At 33.5% G+C, this 20,138-nt stretch overlaps 1 protein-coding gene across 5 annotated transcripts in view; it reads left to right on the top strand.

The window, feature by feature from the left end:
• Positions 1 to 20,138, top strand: part of CDH12 (cadherin 12) — an 887,545-nt gene that overhangs the window by 527,270 nt on the left and 340,137 nt on the right. For 2 of the 5 annotated variants that reach the window (XM_088796454.1, XM_088796453.1), the window contains exon 3: positions 11,260 to 11,402. The exons of 1 other annotated variant lie outside the window; for it this stretch is intronic. The gene's annotated coding sequence lies outside the window, so the exon portion shown is untranslated. Of the gene's footprint in view, positions 1 to 11,255; positions 11,403 to 20,138 lie in introns of all 5 variants that reach the window. 2 more of the 5 variants (XM_074329054.2, XM_074329051.2) reach the window with 1 other exon arrangement.

The raw sequence follows: 20,138 nt of genomic DNA, 5'->3' as shown, positions 1-20,138 counted from the left end.
TAAGAATGAAATTCTTTAGTGGATGTTCCCACAGTGTATACCATGTCACAAAATCAGTGGTACAGCTAAGGTCCCAGTCTTTCTTCATCTAAGAACCACACCAGCAAAAATCGCTCATAAAGATCTGTACTAAAAAAAAAAAAAAAAAAAAATTGTCTTAGAATGCTAAAATCCTGTTGTTGTTTTTATGCCTTTGATACGATCAAGAAATTGTGTCAGCTTTCAGTTTAGGGCAATTCCAAGGAACTCTTCAACTTCAGAGAGCTTCAGGATTTACCTATGTCCCTGTGTCACTTACACTTACTGCCAACTTGAGGTCTGCTAAGCATTAAGTATTTACCTGTAAAGCATCTGAGTTGTAACACATCTATGACTTTGACCAGCCTGTCTTTTCTCCTAGCTCTTCGGGAATAGGCTGAATGAGAAGATGGTCAGCCCTAAGAGGGCTGCTTCCATAGAGATTCTTAGCTAAACTGTCCATTCGAGGATATGTTAAAACTCAGTTCAGAAAAGCCTGAACTATTCCATCAAGTTGCTCACTTTGAAAGCAATCAACATTCTCCAGCACAGGATAATAGCTTTCCTATTAAATTTAAGCATTGGAGAGAAAACATAAAGTTTGCATCGTAATAGTGCTGGAGTAATTAGTATTATTGAAGTTATTTATAAAAGGTTACTCTTGTTGTTTTTATTAGAATTTTTATGTATTTAAATTATTGCTAAATTGTCTTGCTTTAGAGTGAGTTTCATAATTATGTGATTTTTTTCTTAATTAAAGCTAATGAAAACAGAGTGCAGCATACCACAATCCATCATGTTGCAACTAACTGGGAGTATGTTTGTTTTCTGTCATTAATATAATAAATTGTATTCCTCAATAATAAATTAAGATATAAATTATGAAATATCAATTTTCTCAAGAAATATTTATTAATAATATACAATTCTCATGTTTTCATATCCATAGCACTGAGTTTAAAATGAGTGAAACAAACAAAAAACTTAAGTGCTAATTTTATGAAATAAAAAATAACTCACTTTTTAAGTGGAGAACAGTACATATTCAGTGAGAGTATGTGAATTAAAAGCATTCCATTAAATTGTACATTTGGCTTGTCACTATGAAATATGACTTACATAAAAAGGTACCTTAAAATAACTAGTTTTCTCCATTAGAAATAAAGAACCCAATTCTTTAGTCTTTAGATAAGAAAAATAACACTATGTGATACAGGTAAATGGCTCTTGTGTTCTAGCCCCTTTGAGAGAACTTCACTGAAAAAAGTAATTCTGGTATGAATTGTGAGTAAATTGTGTGAGCTTTTCATATCCCCAAGCAGGGCACAAGCATCTGGAAATCTAATTCCCTAAAGATTTTTCTGTGCTGTGCTTAAACAGAATAGTAAAATGAGGGAGCTGGTAAACGTCTGTCAGTTATAGAAAACCAGTATTGTGTTCAACAGAGCATTGTACTGTGTGGTCAGCCAAATGTTTACTGAGTGTCTGTATTCTATCTAGTAGTAACATTCAACAGTGAGAACCATGGAATAGTATAGGTTCTTTTACAGAAACACATATTTTGAAGTTTGGAAAGATGTCAGATAAACCCCAGGAATAAAAAAAAAAACCCAGAGATTAGGAAATTATATTCTGAAAACAAAGTTAAAAGACCAGCTTTCATCTTTGAAATGGTGGGACATCACTTTATAGGCCAAACAAGGAGAGTATTTAATTATAGGCAAGGAATTTGCATTTTATTCAATAAGCAATTGGGGACTAATTGATGTTTAATAATAACATCAATTATTAAGTGTTAGAATAAATATTTTCAGGTGTTGTTCTTAACCACTATCAACAGGACACGTTGAGAGTACTAGCTTTTGGAATTGAGTTGAAGATATTATTGGCAAGAAGACTTCTTTGTGAAGTCTGCAATGAAATCACATCAACCCAAACTACGAGAGGGATCAGGCACGCAGTGCAAATTTAGTAATCTAGTAAATTAGACTAAATTGTCAAGGTAAATTTACAATTAGCATTAGTCACTAAAGCCAAAGCAAAACAGCATGTGATAATATGTTGTAAAACAAACAAAAAGAAATTAGCCCTTATCTTTTATACTGAAATATTTACAGACAGGATAGCATAATGTCTAGAATGTGCTTCAAACTTATCCAAGGCAAAATGCAAGAACTAAACTCAGTTCAGAGTTTTTATATGTGTTTGAAAGTTTGTAAGAGAAAGTTAGAATAGAAAATTGAAACTAAATGAAGGACAATACAGTTCACCCTTAAACAACATGCGGTTAGAGGTGCTGAAGCCCCCAGAATCAAAAATTTGCAGATAATATTTGATCAAAGGATTAGTTCCAGGACACCCATGGATACTGAAATCCAGGAATGCTCAAGTGGCTTATATAAAATGGAGCAGACAATGTACACAGTAGTCTCTTTTGTCTATTTCTACTCCAATGAGCAACAAGAATCTCAGCTTTTGTTCTAGTACAAACAACGATCGTTCCAGAGCTCATCCAACAGTGAAAAGCAGATTATACAAAAGCATGGTTGAGATATTGCTCATTGCTAGAATATTTATATATTTTTCTGTCTATAGTGTCTTTTTTTCTTCATGGGATTGGAATCAATTTTCCTGATTTTTGCCCATTCTTGACGGAAAGGGATAGAGTAAAAATGAGGATATATCCAATACCACTACTAAACCATAAGGAGCTGGTGCTAATTTATTGCAGTTTATGTAACTGTCAATGTCATTTGAAACTCATCTTTGAGAGAATCAACATCCACTTGAAAATAAGCCATGCATCTCTTTAATTTAGTATATGTAAGCCTGAATTTTATAAAAGGGTGTTATTGTAGCTTTCCCTTCCCTTTGTTGATATAGATATATATAAAAAGCAGAAAGGAAATGGAAAAGGAATGAATAAACAAAACAAATTAGGATCATTCCTTTTTCTCTACAAGCAAGAAACAGTGAGTTAACCTGCCAAAACTCAAATGTCAATCAAGAGAAAACAATTTAGTTACATACTCATAACCTTCTTTATAGGTATATATATATATATATATATATATATATATATATATATATATATATATATGCTTATATTATAATCTGTTTGTTCTATAAGAAACTGAAAACATTTCCATATTAAAAATATATTTTAGGGTATGTTAATGGATGCATTCATTTATCAAATTTTCACATTTATATCTACTCAATAATGCTATACATCAGTGTTAACAGATTTGCACCTTTATAAACAATGGCACAACACACAATATTTTCTCAATAAACATCTGTAGAGTCACCATTCTATGTATACACACACACACACACACACACACACAAACATCATTTTATTACAAGTGTCAAAATTTCTCCCCTAAGCTATACGTAGTAGCAGTTTATATGTCTATCAGTAATTTATTATGCTTTGCAACACTCTTGCTAAAAATGGATAGTATTATTTTATTTTATGTGTTCAATGGGAAAAATGTCCTCAGGATTCACAATATGAATAACAGTATGGCCATATATTTAGTCTGAGTCCAATTGGACATAATCATTACAATTAATAACAAAGTTTAGGCAGGGTTTGCAGAGTACACATATTGCCTGTTTAACTACTACCAGTTGCTGATATTTATTCCGTCCTCATTGTGTAACAGTTACCTTCTTGGTGTGGTGTGTATACTAAGTTAATCTTATTTCGGCATATACTCATTGCGTAGAATTTTAATCCTTCTTTTAAATCTGAGGAAACTGTGGTGAATGTGTATAAAGAGCCCAAGGATTCAGAAATACTCTTTGCTGTTGTTGTGTTATGGTATTGTTTTAATCCCAGACAGTGAATTACCTGTTTTTTTATCACTGTTTTTACCACTGCACTATTACTAGAAAAACTTAAGTTCATGTATTCGATGTAGAAATGGTAGTAAATGTGTTATTTCAGACTATCCACCAATAGCCTGGGCTATGTTAAAACCCTGTACTGCTGTGAAGGATTTAAATTGTTTTAATGAGGAAAATAGAGTCAACAAGGCAGATAGAAGTCACTTATTCTTTATGTTGTGACAGCAATTTATCAACTTTTGCCGAGAGTTAAAAAGAGCAAGTTGACATGAGAGGAAACTGGGAAATTGGATATTACAGTCAGTGTAACTCAGGGTAGAATGGAGCATAGTTTTTAGAAGTCACCACAAACCCCTCCACAAAAAAAAATTCAATTTAGTAAATAAGTAAATACAAGTAGGAGAGAGATCCGTTTTAGAACCACTCTGTGACAATAGCAACTCTGTGATGCTATATAAAGTATTTTCATCTTAGGGTCTGTCAAATGCACTTAGAGCATGAGAAAGCCCAATTATTTTTTTCTGTAAAATCGAGTCACCTACTGTGTCATAGATGCTGAAGAGATGCTATGGTAGAATTTCAACACACATTAAACAGCAGTTAGAACCAAATGGGCAATGGTATATATGTGTCAAGAACTAATCAAGTATTCCACAGTGGCCATTGTTTGAAATCAAATGGTCCTTTAATATCCTTATACAAAATTTTACTGAAATATTATTTAAATAGGTACTAGGACATTAAAGTTGTCCTAAACTTTGATTGAATGGGGGATGCTGTATACAATTTAAGAAACCATTAGAAATATAAGGTAGATGATTTTATTCCATCATCAATGTAGTTACTTTAAAAATAAGGAAGAGAGTTAAAGGCATGCCAATTGTTATCTTATGATGGGTAAATATGACATGAACAGTTTAATTGTGGTAACATTTTATTAAATCAGAGATGAGAAAGATGTGTATTTTTGCACCTTTATTGAGGTTTAACATGTAAAATAAGCTGCACATATTTAAAGCATAAATTAGATAAATGTTGACAGATGTATATACCTGTGAAACCACATACCTGTGAAACCACCTCTATTATCAAGGTACTGAACATGTTTATCATTCCAAAAGGTTTCTCTTGCCCCCTTTGACATCCCTTGTTCCACTCCCATCCTCCTTCATCCACTTTTCTGTCTTCTCTCACTATGGTTTAGTTTCCATAGTTTTGAATGTTGCCTAAATAGAATTATATACTAGTTACTTGTTTGTTTCTAGCTTTTTTGATTGAGAATAATGGCCTGTGGTTCAGTTGTTTTTTGTTGTTGTTGTTGTTTTTTTTGGTTTGTTTGTTTGTGTGTTTTTTTTGTGTTTTTTTTTGTGTGTGTGTGCATGTGTACTACTAGTTTGTTATTTTTAATTGATTGATCGTATTTAATTGAATGAATGTACCACAGTTTATCCATTCCTCTGTTGATGGACATTTGGATCATTTCCAGGTGTTTTTATTTTTGTTTTGTTTTTTTTTGTTGTTGTTGTTTTTTTTTTTATATTATGAATAAAGTCAGCGGTTTGTGTACAAGTCTTTGAATGGACATATACTTATCCTTCTTGGGTCAATACCTTGGAGCCAGATAGCTGCATCACAAAATAGGTATGTGTTTAACTTTTGAAGAAACTACCAAAGTGTTTTCAAAGTTGTCACGCCATTTTATATTTCCATGAGCAGTATATGAGAGTTATAGATATTATATATCATTGCTAACACTTGGTATTGTGAGGGACTTTTCAATTTTAACTATGCTAATAGGTATATGGTGGTAGAAGTGTCTTTAAACAGTTACGTATACAGTTATATAGTTTCAAATTAATAGGTCCATCTAAATTAGAACTTTTTTATCATAGGAATTTTTAGGGAACAGCGACTTAATTTGATACTTGAAAAATGAATATATATTAATATATTTTGTATTTTTAAAGCTGCAATTTCACTTTTGCATTAGTATTTCCAGATTTACATTTGCTAACATTACATTCACTCTTCCTTACCTCCTCATTCTGACTCTCAAAAAGAGGAAAAATGTGTCCTCAAAAATAAATTTACATGCCCCTCTGTTTTTCTACTAAACAATACTACTCATTAAATACGTAGTATTTTAGATATATTTGTTTAGTAATATATTTTAATCATTGCTAAACAATCTGTGTGGTTTGGATTTCATAACTGTAATTCTAGCCATTACTAAGTTTCAGTAGCTTTAAATGAATTTAATATGAATTGAATTTATTTTTCTTAAAGTTTATATATCATTTATTTAATTTTCCTTGAACTTACTAATCATACCTAAAGATACAAAATAGAATAAATCTGAGATAACAGGAAAGGAGTAAAATGCCAAGCAATTATGTGTACTGAAGCCAATTCTTTTATTTTAATTATGCACTGCACTTTTTGGTTATTTTAAAGTAACTGCCTACTAAAGTGAAATTGCAGCTTTAAAAATACAAAATATATTAATATATATTCATTTTTCAATTATGCTCCCTACTTTAAGTTAATTCTCAATCATTTTAATTAACTGACCAGAACAATAAAGAAAAAGACTAGGGATCCATTCTAGATGTAATGTAACAATTATGCCCCTTTAAAGGAATGCATTATAGTTACTTAAAACAATTAAAAAATATTTTTGACCTTGGAAGTTTTATTCATCTATTCCATGTGTGATTTTTAAATCAATCATTCCTAGCTGGTTTTTAAATTACTTGAACTATGTAAACAATATATTTTTATTATAATAATTTCATTTATAGAGTAAAATAAAACTTTTAGGGGCATTACAGGGTCGGAGAGAGGAGAGAAAGAGAGAAAAAGAGTAATAGTATATAACCTTTTCTTGTTTTTTTTTTAACTTCCTGATTCTTTCTGAACTAAGTAGAGAGGATATCACAAATTATTAGTCAAATAGATAGCATAATTTTATAGCTGACTGAAATCTTAGAGATAATATTGTCTAATTTTCTCACATTTTCCAATGAAATTAACTGGAAACTTTTTAAGTGGCTCAAGGTTATAAAGCTAGTTAGTGCCAGAATTTTGACTATAGTCCAAGCTTTCAGATACCCAGTCTAGCTTTCTTTATGTTTAAAATTCCATCATATCTCAAATTCATCAGTATATATGAAACTGGCCTCAAAGACATAAAATGTTTACTTTAAAGGCTAAAAACATCAGTCATTTCACCTCCATGAGTTACACATAAGTAGAAATATACATAATATATGAAAATCTATTAGCATTCAGCAAACATTCTTGTGTTAGTGTTAACTCGATACTGCTGCTGAAAGATCAATGTGCTATTACTTTGCTAGGCTGCTTGAGTGTGTGTGTGTGTGTGTGTGTGTGTGTGTGTGTGTGTGTGTGTAAAAGAGTAACACTAATGTAGGATTTCATCTCTCTTGATAATTAAATCGCCACCGAAAAAGATGCAGAGAGATACTATTTAAATCTGAAGTCAATGGAGAAACAAGATGAGATTCATATAAGCATCATAAGATCAACAGCTAAACCATCATCTTCATATGATCATAATCAAGATCAAGAAAAGTCTATGAGATCTGAGAGATTCCTGTATATATAAATTGCAAGCTTCCTGCCATCTCTGAGTAATTTTTCCTTTATTATATCACAATTATAATTTTTAGTTTTTGAGAACAAATCCAAGTAAATGAAGAAAAAGTGGCTTTCATTTAGATATCCATTTAGATTCTTTATTGATTACATCTTGACTCAGACAAATATAATTGTTAGACATGGTGGGGAGAAAGAAGCCCTGTCTGGAAAGGAGAACATCAGGTTTTCCACTAAGTATCCAAGACCAAAGGACAATCACTTGCTCTTTTCAGTCCTAATTTCACATCCTTAAATATGAGTAAAATAGTTATCATAACCTATTTCACAAGATTCCTGTAATAACCAAGTGAGATAATAGGTGGGAAATTTCTTGGCAGAGTTTAAGGGCTGACTTAATTTGTGTTGCCATCATTTATTTTTAGACAGAAGTTTTATTAGAAGCCTTGAAAAAGCATGGTTGCAATGTGTCTATGTAATATTAAGAATGTGTCTGAGCATTTTAACTCACCATATGAAATGGTAGGATTCATGTAGAGTTTTAAAAACTTCTAGATAAAACACGAACAAACTAGAAATTATTGTTTCTGCTCCAGAGTCCATTCTCTCTCTTTTTCTCTCTATTAAGCAATTCTCTTGAGTTTTGCTATTGATTTACTTCTCTTGGAAACTGAGATATCGGAAATAATAACCATTTTGGCCCAATGTATTTTTAGTAAATGTTCTTGAGATAGCCATATACTAGAGCGGGGTCATTTTCCTGTTTAAAAAACAAACAGTAATTACTATTTTTGAGGAAAAGGGAGAATGAATTGCAAAAGAGATAAAACATTTTGACATTGACCAATTTGTGCTAATGAAATTACATCATTTGGAAATTCTAGATTGAATTTATTTTTTAGGCTAAACTTTATTTTTGTTGAATTTTAGTTTCTGCTCAAATATACATAACTATTTATTCTGGCTAAACTGTTACAATATACCATTTTACAGTAACAAAGCACATTTTTAAAAGATAAAAATGATGGTAACATAAAAATGTGCTTTGCAAGTCATAAAAACGAGACAATATTCCTATTCTTTTGAAAGCAGGTATTTTTTGTTGTTGTTTTTAATGTCTGGGAATTTCTAAACATCAAGATATTGCAGTTTAGATGGCCTGAGTTTGAATTCTGGATTTGCTCTCTACTGGCTATGTAGCATTGGTAAATTTACTTCACTTCTCACAGTCTTCTATTAATTAATAAAAAAATTAAAAATATAATAATGCTTGCTTAATGGGATTGTTTTAAGGATTTCCTGGACATTACCTATGGCTGAAGTACGTACAAAACATTTGGTGTATAGCAAGCATTTAATATGTAGTGCCTATAAGTATCACTTCTCTACTCTCTACTCTCCACACAAAGTAGTGTCATTTCGCTTTGTTACTTATAAGTGTGCTTCCACATTAAACAATTTATTTAATATAGGTTAAAAAAATAAAAAAAATAAAAACTGTAACAGAGTCACGCATACTTTCTGTAGAGTGAAAGACCCTTCGATCCTATGAGAACAAGACTGGTTATTTGGAAACAGCATCAGTACAAAGAGTTTCCCAGGTAGAAACTATCCACTATGGCCCAAAGTTAGCTTAACTTAAAGTGTGCTTGTATTAGTCTGTGATGATAGTCACTAGTGGACAAGCTTGAAGAAAATAAACACTGTCTGAAGCTTTTAAAATGTTTTAAAAAGAGGGCCCTATTTAAGACCCTCAGAATGACAGATTGCTTTAATTGCATGACCACTAAACATTAGAACCCTGGAAATGCATCAGGTTTTCACTTGCAAGCTCTGTGTTAAAAACTAGTCAGGATCATTGCAGAAGAAATTAGCAGTTACATTTCCTGTACTGTTTATTTACAATTTATTTATGTGCATCAATTTCAATTGAAGCAGCCTCTTTTCTACTAGAACACTCTAATGCCAGTCTATTATTGGATAACGAGTTTCCTGCTCCAAAGCAGCATACTCCCCTTCTGCGATGTATTGACTGGGTTTCTTCACCTCAGCTCTCACCCTCCACCAGCTGAGGGAGCAAGAGACTTCCTCTGTGTGGGACTAAGGTTTAGTCCTCCTTGGGATTTTCATGGGTGGGTCTCTGTTTCAAGTTCAAGTGCCTGCCCCATCACAGCAAATCCATTACACTGACTTTTTACTGTGTCCACGAAGTTCCATCAAAGACCTTATATATTTAATTAAATATTTTTTTAATGAAATTTCCTTGGGAATATATATTGCAAACAAATTCTCCATTATGTTGTATGCATCCCTTTATTGAAATATGGGGTTTTTCTCAGTATAGGTAAATACTAAAATATTAAAATATTATAATGCAAATATAGTCTCTCTCTCTCTCTCTCTCTCTCTCTCTCTCTCTCTCACACACACACACACACACACACACACACACACACACACACACGGGAATGTCATGTGTCCTAACTAAGACATCCTTGGAAAAACAAAAATATTGAATATATCAAATAGTATCATTGTGAGAGGACACTTGTTAGCTTTCTCCCTAGCAATGAGATTTGTCTCACCCTCAAGACAGGCAAATGACTTTGTCCATGTGTTCTTTTTATGATATTTGAATACTTCCCTCCTATACAAATGAGAGCTGTCAAAAATTAACCATTGGGGCTTTAGCATTTAGTTATGTGACCTTTTTGAGAGAATGTTACCTATCTCTTTGGGGAAGTGATAACTTTTAATGAAAGATGGTCAGGTGGTCAGTAGGTGGGTTTTAGCAGGTTGTTAATGGCACACAGCTACATATAAAGTGTTTGACAATTTTAGTCTTTCAGATCCTTGCTTGTTTTTGTTTTAGAAAATCAATGTCTTGATAGATAATAGAAGAGATAATTCAGTAAGGTGTAATGTAATCCCCTGTGTTACTCCAGTTAATAGAATTATACAAACATTTTTGTAAATGTGATGATAATTTAAAATGATATTTGCAAAACACAAGCAATGCAGCATGCTCCGTATCTTGGCTTGAGTCCTTTGTAAGAAACTGCCAAACATGCTAATTTAGTATGAATTCTTCTTTTGTATATATATAAATCAGAGAGCTGCACTCTAGAGACTCTGATAAACCTATAAATTCATTTTACATAGACAAAGGTTGAAGTATGTACCTTCTTGGTACAAAGCTTGGGACAAAGACACTCACAGCTCTCTCTTCATTGCTTTAAACATTTTTCAGTTTAGGCTTGTCTTGCAAATCAGCTCTATCAGTCTATTAATTATGTTATTGTACCCGATGCCTAACACGAATGCACCTTGCAAAACAGCAGGAGAAAGCATATTTGTTTGAGTCTCTCACGGTTTAACACGGGGGCTAATCGTGCAAATTATAGTCATAGTTGTAGCTCATCCATTAGGCTGGAAAAGACAAGATTCCCAAGTGGCCTTGTACCTTTGCCAATTCCCAGGAGACCCACGGACCCTCCGTAAGTGTTGCCTGTGCACCGGGAGAGTTCTCTGCTAATCAGGTCAATGATTATCGCTAGCTCCGGGACCTGACAGGAGCCTATCACAGCAGTTAGGGAGCCACCAAATGCACCACGCTCACGGCGGATCTCCCGTGAAGAAGCAGGGCTTAGTCCTCATTCACTCACTGGAACCTCCGAGGATTTCAGCTTATATACATATTTGTTTTTATTTCCTTTTTTAATTTTAATTTTATTTATTTATTTATTTTCTGTTTTTGTCCTTAGACAGTGAGGGGCTCAACATAAACAGGAAAAAGAAGCACAGCATGAAGCCACTTGGAGGGTGTTGATTGAAAACTTCGATCTCCCCACCCCGTTCAGGGTTTATTTGACTGATTTCTCACCTCGTTCACAGAGAATATTTCAGGGAAGGTAAGTGCTGCCTGATCCGGGCGACTGCATCGCACTGCATGTCTGCATTGAAAGTTCTAACTGACTAAACTGCCATTCTGCACTGCAGCAAGTGACTGCTTCTCTCAGGAAAAGGCTCAGTTTATAAGCAAGTGTCCTAGAATGAAAACCTACGTTTGGATAATGATGTTTCAGACAAGTTTCTTTTGAAATAATAGTATTTGACTTCCATCAAGGGAAAAGAAAAGAGTCTCTTGAAAAAAATAAAGTTAATTTCTCCTTTTACCCTTTTCATAATCTAGAGAGCTGTCCAATGCTAAAATAACTTGATGTGGGTTGCAGGGTTTTGTTGGTGTGATAGCATATTTATAATCTCTGAGTCTCAAAGCTTCAAAGTGAAGTCACATGGAAAGAAAATTTGCAAATGAGAGTTGGAATTTTGTGCAGCTTTCTATTTAACAACATTCCTGAGCTGCCTCTTAAATCCTTAAATCTGGGTTTAAGGATTTAGGATTAAATCCTTGAATGTTTTTATAGTGTCCATTTAGGAATTAAAATTTAAATGATAAGGTTACTGATGTAGCTATTAAGAACAATAAACCAAAAACAGTTAACATACCTTTGGTATGATTTATAGTTCTTATACAAGAGAGATGGATTTATTTTATGACATGGATTAATAAGAAAAAGAAAGTACACTTCTTTCCAAAATGCTTGGAGAATTCTTTAAAAAGATATTAAGTTTATGTGTTTGTTGAAATCTTGGCTTTTATGTCCAAAGTTGCACTTTGTTACCCAACTAGAATGAAGTGAGGTAAAGCTTGAATTTTATATCATTTAGAGTGATTATCTAGGTAATTTAGGTAAATTAGTCCACATTATTTCTGCTAAGCCCATTTTTCTCTGAAGTTTATTAAAAATATCTACAAGGAATGGAAGCAACTTTTTTCCAAAGTTAAATCGAGAAATCTAAACTTTTTATTTTCTGCTTTGTACATATAAATCTAGCTTGATGGTTTTATCCCACATTATGATACATTTCTATGTAATCAAGAATTATAAAATAACTCTCTCATTATGATTATAAATGACCGATTGGCTAGCACTCTTAGCATGTGAGTGAATAATAGCACCCACTTACCTTGTTATTATGTAGTGCTTATACTTCAAAATGCCTTTCAAATAATGAAACAAACATCCTTTAAAATATAAACATGTATCATGTTAAGATATACACTTACACAAATTGAAATTCAATAACTAATCTGTTATGCTAAAGCACTTTATAAATATCTAGCTGCTTTTGTGCAAAGATTTATGAAGGTATCTTAAATGTGGTTTGTAGAATGAGCACTCATATTTCATAAAATGTTGATTCCGCCTTCTTTCTATGAGTATCCTGAGATGGGACATTTCATCAAGATGTTAGAACACGGTTTATATTAATTGGCTATCTTTCTGAAGTTTTCTGGGGAGCTTTGTAGGATGATGTTGATGTCATTGCTTCCCCCAAAGGAATAAACTACTTTTAGGATATCCATAGATTCTTAGGATATCCATAGATGCTAACGCGTACTTGCTGGTTGTGTGCATGGTTTTAGTCAAAGCCTGAAGACATTTGTCTACCTCTATTGCACTGAGACTTCTATTTCTTTTCTCTGAAGGATGGTTTCTCAACTGGTTAAAAGATACATGAGAGAAGGGTGTGTCCACTACAATTACTGTCACTGGGTCTTTGAAGTCTTCTTTTTCTAAACAACTTTGATATGCAGGAAGAGGCAACATTAACTAAATAGCACCACATTTGCTAGGAGCAAATGTGTCCATTACTAAAAACACCTCTGTATTTTGGACTATTCTTTGTGCTGAGTTCAAAATTGATGGTGATATTCTACCCAATGAACTTTTATTGAATATAGTTACTTGATGTATTGACCATTGAAGGATATGTGTAGTGTATAATGAAATATTTGTTTAAAAATGGAGACAAGTGTAGTTTTTATTCAGAAAGATACATCTGACATTTTTAAGGGGTTTATCACTGTAATTGTCTTAATTTGTATTATATAGACTAAAAAGGGAATGGAGAAAATCTTGCATACAATTGAAAATTAAGAGCTATTTATATTCGGTAACACCTGCCTCCTCAATCAGACTTCCTTATTTTTCACTTACATTATTCCTATGTGACACCTTACCTCTAGGTTCTATATTGAATCCCATTTTTTTTTCTTTTTTTAAATCCATTTGATGTTAATTTATTCCTTCTGTGAGATCAGAAAACATAAGATAATCTCACTTAGAGTAGGCAGATTCAAAACATAAATAAATTTTAAAAATCTGTGAAAATTTTATAAAAGTTGCCGTAAGATTTATGAACTTTTCCTCAGTATGTGGTATTTTCAATGAAAAAAAAACTAAAAATAAAAATGGGAAAGGCAGTGTCTAACATGCCTCCTAAATCCCAGACAGGAAGGGTCTAAACTTTACATGCATGATTGTATAATCAAGTCAAAATAATAACACAGAGGTTATTTACCCCAGTTTTCCAAATGAAGGGATATAGGCTGGGAGAGGATGTGTAACTGGGCTGAGGGCTTACCATAGGCAGTGGATCTATGATTCACGCTCAGATCGGGCTGTGTTTAAAGCACATAATCTTTATACTTCTTTATCACCTTGTATGTGGTAACTTTTCCAGTATTTGATGTGATACTCATGAATATTTTAAGGTGATTGTTAAGATAGTACAACTTAATTATATTACCCTTAAACTAGTTTAACTCTTGGCTGACTCAAAATAAATGAGTTCATAAATTCCATAGCCACCAGTGTTGGAAACAAGAATATACTTTGTCATTTTAGATTCTGAAAGAGGTTAGTGCTCAAGTCTTTGCAACAAGCTAATTCTGATTACTGCTGACAGAGAAAGTGCTCTACTGTATGGATAATAAGTACTGAAATTTAGTATCTGTAATATGTACATCTTTCTAAGGGGAGTTGACCTACTCTCAGGATAAAATCAAATAAAAGTAGATACAAATTCAATGCCACTTATATTGAAATGAGGTTAAAAGGAACTTAATAATTCATGTTTGTGGCAAAAGATATCCACAATATTGAAAAAGATAAAGAAATTGACAGTTGGATTGAATATTGGAAAGTGGACTAGAAAAAAAAAAAAAAAACACGTCTACATGTACAAGAGACTATTTGCTCTACTGACTACATACGAGTACATATATTATCACCATGCATATGTCCATATATACATATACATTTACACAAAAGTATTCCAATTTTGTATATTGATTCAAGCAATATGCACAGTGAAATGTATTTTCTGCAATGGAATTCATTGTTTTCCTCCACCAAGCCGTGCATTCTTGGCATATACAGGAATCAATGGCTATGTGTCTTAGAGCAGCCGATTCCTGGGTCTCATACCTGGAGTACTGATTTAGTAGTTCTGAGAAATGACCCACAGATGACAGTTTTGAGACATACAGGTTATTCTGATGAAAACAGAATAGACAAGTATGTGGCTGGATTGCCAGGATTTAAACAATCTCCCAGCTAATTCTAATAAGCAGACGAGGTTGAGGATTGCTGCTGTCAACCAGCAATTCCATCACTGAATGGGCATGCACATTATGTGAGACCCTCGTCCAGTGGTTCTGGAGTGGGGCCTGATATTCTGCATTTCCAACAGCCTCCCAGGGATGCTGATGCTGCTGGTCAATGAGAAATGCAGCCCTCATTCTGTCCACCCCCCCCTTCTGCCCTGATGTAACCACAGGTGGATGGACATTCAAGGACCTCCCCTAGGACATGACTGAACAGCCCAGCTCAAACTGGGTCAAAGGTAGATAGAACTTCTCAAGAAGCTCTCTCCATGGCAGAAGAGTGATGGGAAGTTCAGAGCCAGGTCAAAATTGAGAAGCTTGTTTTTTTGTTTTGTTTTGTTTTGTTTTTTCAGTCCTTTATTGATTCCCACTTACCCGCTCTGGAAATAGAATAGTTGAATGTTTTATAACACAATGTATTTAGGTAAGCATTGCTAACGTATTTATTTGCAGTTAAGTAGGGGCAGGGTTATCATTGCTTTTCCAACCCCACTTCTCAATGTGTAGAAAATTTTGGCTTTAGCACCAGCCAGGATAATTCCCTAATAAAGTAAAAAAAAAAAAAAAAAAAAAAAAAAAAAAAAAAAAAAAAAAATCAGAAAATGCTGACTTATAGGACAATGTTTCAGTTCTTTTCATCCTAGGAATGTAGTCCTGAGGCTTCATTATTCATCAATTCAACTTTCTTCTCTCCCAAAACTAAATGACAAGGATATTGATTTCAGCTCTCTCCCCTAATGTAACTTTTTCTCACCTTGTATTCCCAATGGCCACATGCCCTTGATATGGATAAAACATGCAAAACACTAAGGAGAATATAATATTTCATTAATATAGACACACATTTTGGATAATTTATATTATTATTTTAATATTACAAACCTATTCATATAATTCCCTATTACTTCTCCATATTTTTCTTCCATAATGCTTAATATCACAATAACTATATGCTTTTACATTTATGTATTATCTCCCACCATCCCATTAGACATTAGAATGTAAGCTCCATCAAGGCAGTTTTCTTTTTTAATTATTATTATTTAATTCACAGTGGCAACACAGTGCCTAGCGTACTGCCTGGCATAGGGCAGATTCTCAGAAAATATCTATTGAGTAAAGAATGAGTGAATATCCCAAACTAATTATTTAATTATATGGTCTGTGCATTGAGTTAAAACAACAACAAAACAAACAAACAAACAAACAAAAAACACTGCTTAAGACTGTTTAAGATTCAAGCACATGTCTTAAAAGACTTACATTCATCCACTTAATTTACTCAGAGATTATTGTGTGCTACTTAAGTATCAGGTACTATGCTACATGCTAGGGATGCAAGTTGACAAGCGCTAGTTCCTATGTGTTATATACTCTACCTAAAAGTGAGGGGCCAGGCAAGAGAAAGGACAGTTACAGTAGACTCTGGTGTGCAGTCATGGAAGACATCTGGTAGGTGTTTCTAATGCATAAAGAGTAGCTCCTGACTCAGCTCTCTGGGACCACGGGAAACTTTTCAGAAGTTTCCTGAGCTATGAATTGAAGGATAGCTTGAGTTTAGATAGACATAACAGGTAGGATCATAAGCTACTCAAAGAAGTCATATTGGGTGCAAAGGCATGGAGATATGAGAAGAGAGTCCCTGACACCCTCCAGGACCGCATTAGTCTGGTGTAGCATAATGATAGTATGGTGTGCATAAGAGGAGCAACTTTTTATTTGGCAGAGGGAGGAGTTTGAACTTCAACCCAGGAACAATGGGATACCATTAAAGCACTGTGAGAATGGGAAAGGTAGATATGTTGGTGTTCTATTCTGAATCTTGCATTTTATTTTTCACCACTTCAAATATATGTATATATATTTTATATATATTATATATAATATATATTATATATAATACATACATACATACATATATATGTGTATATATATATATGTATATGTATATTATATATGTGTATATATTATACATATATATATATTTTAAGACACATATAAGTTAAAAACAAACAATGAAACACAGTAGAAAAGTATATGAGAGGAGAAACTGAGTTATTGGTCGGGCTGAAGGGAGAGAGTATAAGACATCCCCAAAAACCTGTGCCAAGGATATGTAGTTCAGATTGAGGACTTAGAACAAAATAAGACATTAAGTGAGCATGAATTTGGCCAGTGTGTATCACTATGTGACTTTCAGGGTCTTGATTGAATGATTAAGTGAACAAATTTATTTCAGCTTCAGAGTTTAGGGAAAATGGCGGACAGCATATGACCACATCGGCTAGTATTGACATGGGAAAGAGTTCACATTCTCCTACTTCCTGACCGTGTCCTAACAGACAAGCCCACATTCTTGTCTCTACACTTGCTAAATAATTAAATTCAAAGAGAACCATTCAAATTTAAGGTCACTCACATTCTTAGGAGGATAACATTTTGACCTTTTAATTTCAGAAATAGAATACAAGGTGCTACTTTATTGGGCAGAAACTCTGCTTCTTTTGTGCAGTATGTTGTTGTTAATTATAACTAAATTTAAAGTAGGAGATGTAATTTATTCACAGAATATTTATCTCACCATCCCTTATAAAATATCACCCTTCCTCTCCTTTCTCCTTACTGTTCATCTAACATTCAATTCTTATTGTCTAGTAATAATGGGTTCTCCAATGGACCATAAGTTCTGTGAATATCAAAACCTGATTTTATTCACTGCTGAAGCTTCAGTACCTAGATCCGTGTCTATCATATATACGTTATAGGAAGGAATAAAAGAAAGAAGGAAGGAATGGAGAAATGAAGAGAAGGATCATGCAATCTTGACCCCCCAAATGGTACATTCTCTCTTCACTATCTCACTAAATGACACTGTAACCTATCCAGTGGGTCAAGTTACTAATCCAGCTATCATCTTTGCCTTATGACTCCTCAAACCCTACACAACCAGGCAACATCTGGACCTTTCAATTCTGCCTTCTATATCTCTCTCACATGGATTTCCATCCTTGTGTCCCCACAGTTCACAAACCTTCTGTCTCTTTATTATATGCCTCCTCTCCACAGAATAATGGTCCCTACTGTCAGAAGACTGACCTGTTTAAACACAGACTTGATTATATTGTTCTGTGTAAAGTCTCCCTTACGGTGTTTCCTCTTTTGTAGCAAATAACTCAACCTATCATGTGATATCCATTTCTGTGCAACCCCTGGACACTGCATCCTTACCAGCCTTGCATAACATCTAGCAGTCTATTTCCCAGACAGCTTTTTGTTCCTTATCACTGAAATTCATTGTTTCTGTCTGTCATATTAAGTTGACTTTTTGCATGGCCAGATCTCTTGACCCACAAAACTCAAGGTGTCAATTTATCCAAATAGTTTTCAACCCATATCAGTATAATTGAATGCTCTTCCTATAGGTTTGCAATCACACAACTCATTACATCATTTCTGGATGCTAAATTGCAAACTCTTTGATAGCAGGCTGTATCCCTGTTTCATTCACTACTTACTGTATTCCAAGTAGCTGGCACTAATATATACAAATCTTTTACAAAACAGGACAGAAAATGCACTTCTCTGAATTCAAGAACAATATTTTATCCATCAGCTTTTCCTTCTACTTGGGCAGTTAAATTCCTGCCATCCTGATTAGAATTTTGCTTTTCATAAAATGTCACTTTCATAAAATGTTAAAAACAAACAAACCCAAAACTATAGTAATAATTAGATTAATTCAAAAATTTGCAATGCCCGTAACCACTGAAATAATGCATTTCATATATCATATCCACCTCTTGGACTATGTAGATAGCTTATCCTTTAATGAACAGTAAAAATTGTTCACACACGTTGGTAAAGGTCACCTGTTTTCAATCAGCTCTTTTCTATGTAATAACTAAGTGACATTTCAGATTCATTTGTGATCAATAAACATTCATATTTTAACTCAGAGGTCCATTCACTTTAAAAGTACCACTGTTACAGCTTCTTGTATCATAAATAGATGATATTTAGTGTAGGGGACTGCACTAATTCTTATTCTTAGGCTTTTTGATCTTTAGAAGAAAATGTAGACAAAACAAACAATAGAAATCGTCTATTCTTAAGAATCAGCAATCAAAAAGTGCATCCTAAGTAGATACTCTTTGATCTCTCACATTTAAGGAATGATTACACTGTTTTATTTAATATTACCATAATTAAACTGTATTTTATTACTTGTCCTTCATATGGTGTAAGTTGAAATACTCTAAAAATCAATATAGAGTAAACAACAGCATGAATTCTGGAAAGTATTTCTCTCAGATATTTAGAAGCAATCTTCCCTGGAACCATAATACTCAAAAGGAAATTGCAGTCCTTGCAGAAACACGGTTTGGGTCATCTGAGTCTAGGTCTCTGGATTTTTCTAAAAGGCTTCACAAAGCACAAATGACATTTTAAATAGCTTGTCAGGCAAAGAAGTGATTTTTAATGCAGATCCACCAAATACAATGTTTTTTATCAGTGCCCCGGAAGGCAAACACCCAAAAGGCAGAGAAAAGCATAATACCAAGATAAATGCTGTGACTAGTGTCTAAGGAGGAACATAATGAGAGAATAGAGAAAGATCTCTTGCCAGAAAAAAAAAGAAAGAAAGAAAGAAAAGAGTAAACAGGTTTAATATCCCACAATTCTATATCTACTCAAAAGTACAATTCGACGTCAGGATTTTTTTTTTTTTTTCTCTATTAAATGCTATGCTATTTTGTTTTGAAAATATTTTAGAAAAAAAAGAGCAGACCCAATTATGCTCTGGTCTGCAGGCGTGGGGAGAAGAATCCAACAGAGTGAAGTAACAGTGAGTGAAAATAGTTAACACAAAAACTTTTTTATGTGAAGGAATGAAATTGTCACGCTGATCTTTTTAAAGAAGTAAAATTGGTCATGTAATGATGGTTATGTTACCCTTGGTCTTGGCCAATATACCAGTTTATGAAGCTGTCAGCCCTTTCACACACCCACTGCCTTCTAGATCTTTCTGAGTTCAGCTTTTTCACACTCGGATTAGCTACACCTTGTGACTAACTAGCCACACACCTAAAGACGTAGAGACTCTTTATTATCTTTGGTTTGTGTGTCTGTT

The sequence above is a fragment of the Rhinolophus sinicus genome, chromosome 3, assembly GCF_057876585.1.
Source record: "Rhinolophus sinicus isolate RSI-liver-muscle chromosome 3, RSI-T2T, whole genome shotgun sequence".
Lineage (NCBI taxonomy): Eukaryota > Metazoa > Chordata > Mammalia > Chiroptera > Rhinolophidae > Rhinolophus > Rhinolophus sinicus.
This window is presented reverse-complemented; position numbering and strand designations above follow the sequence as displayed.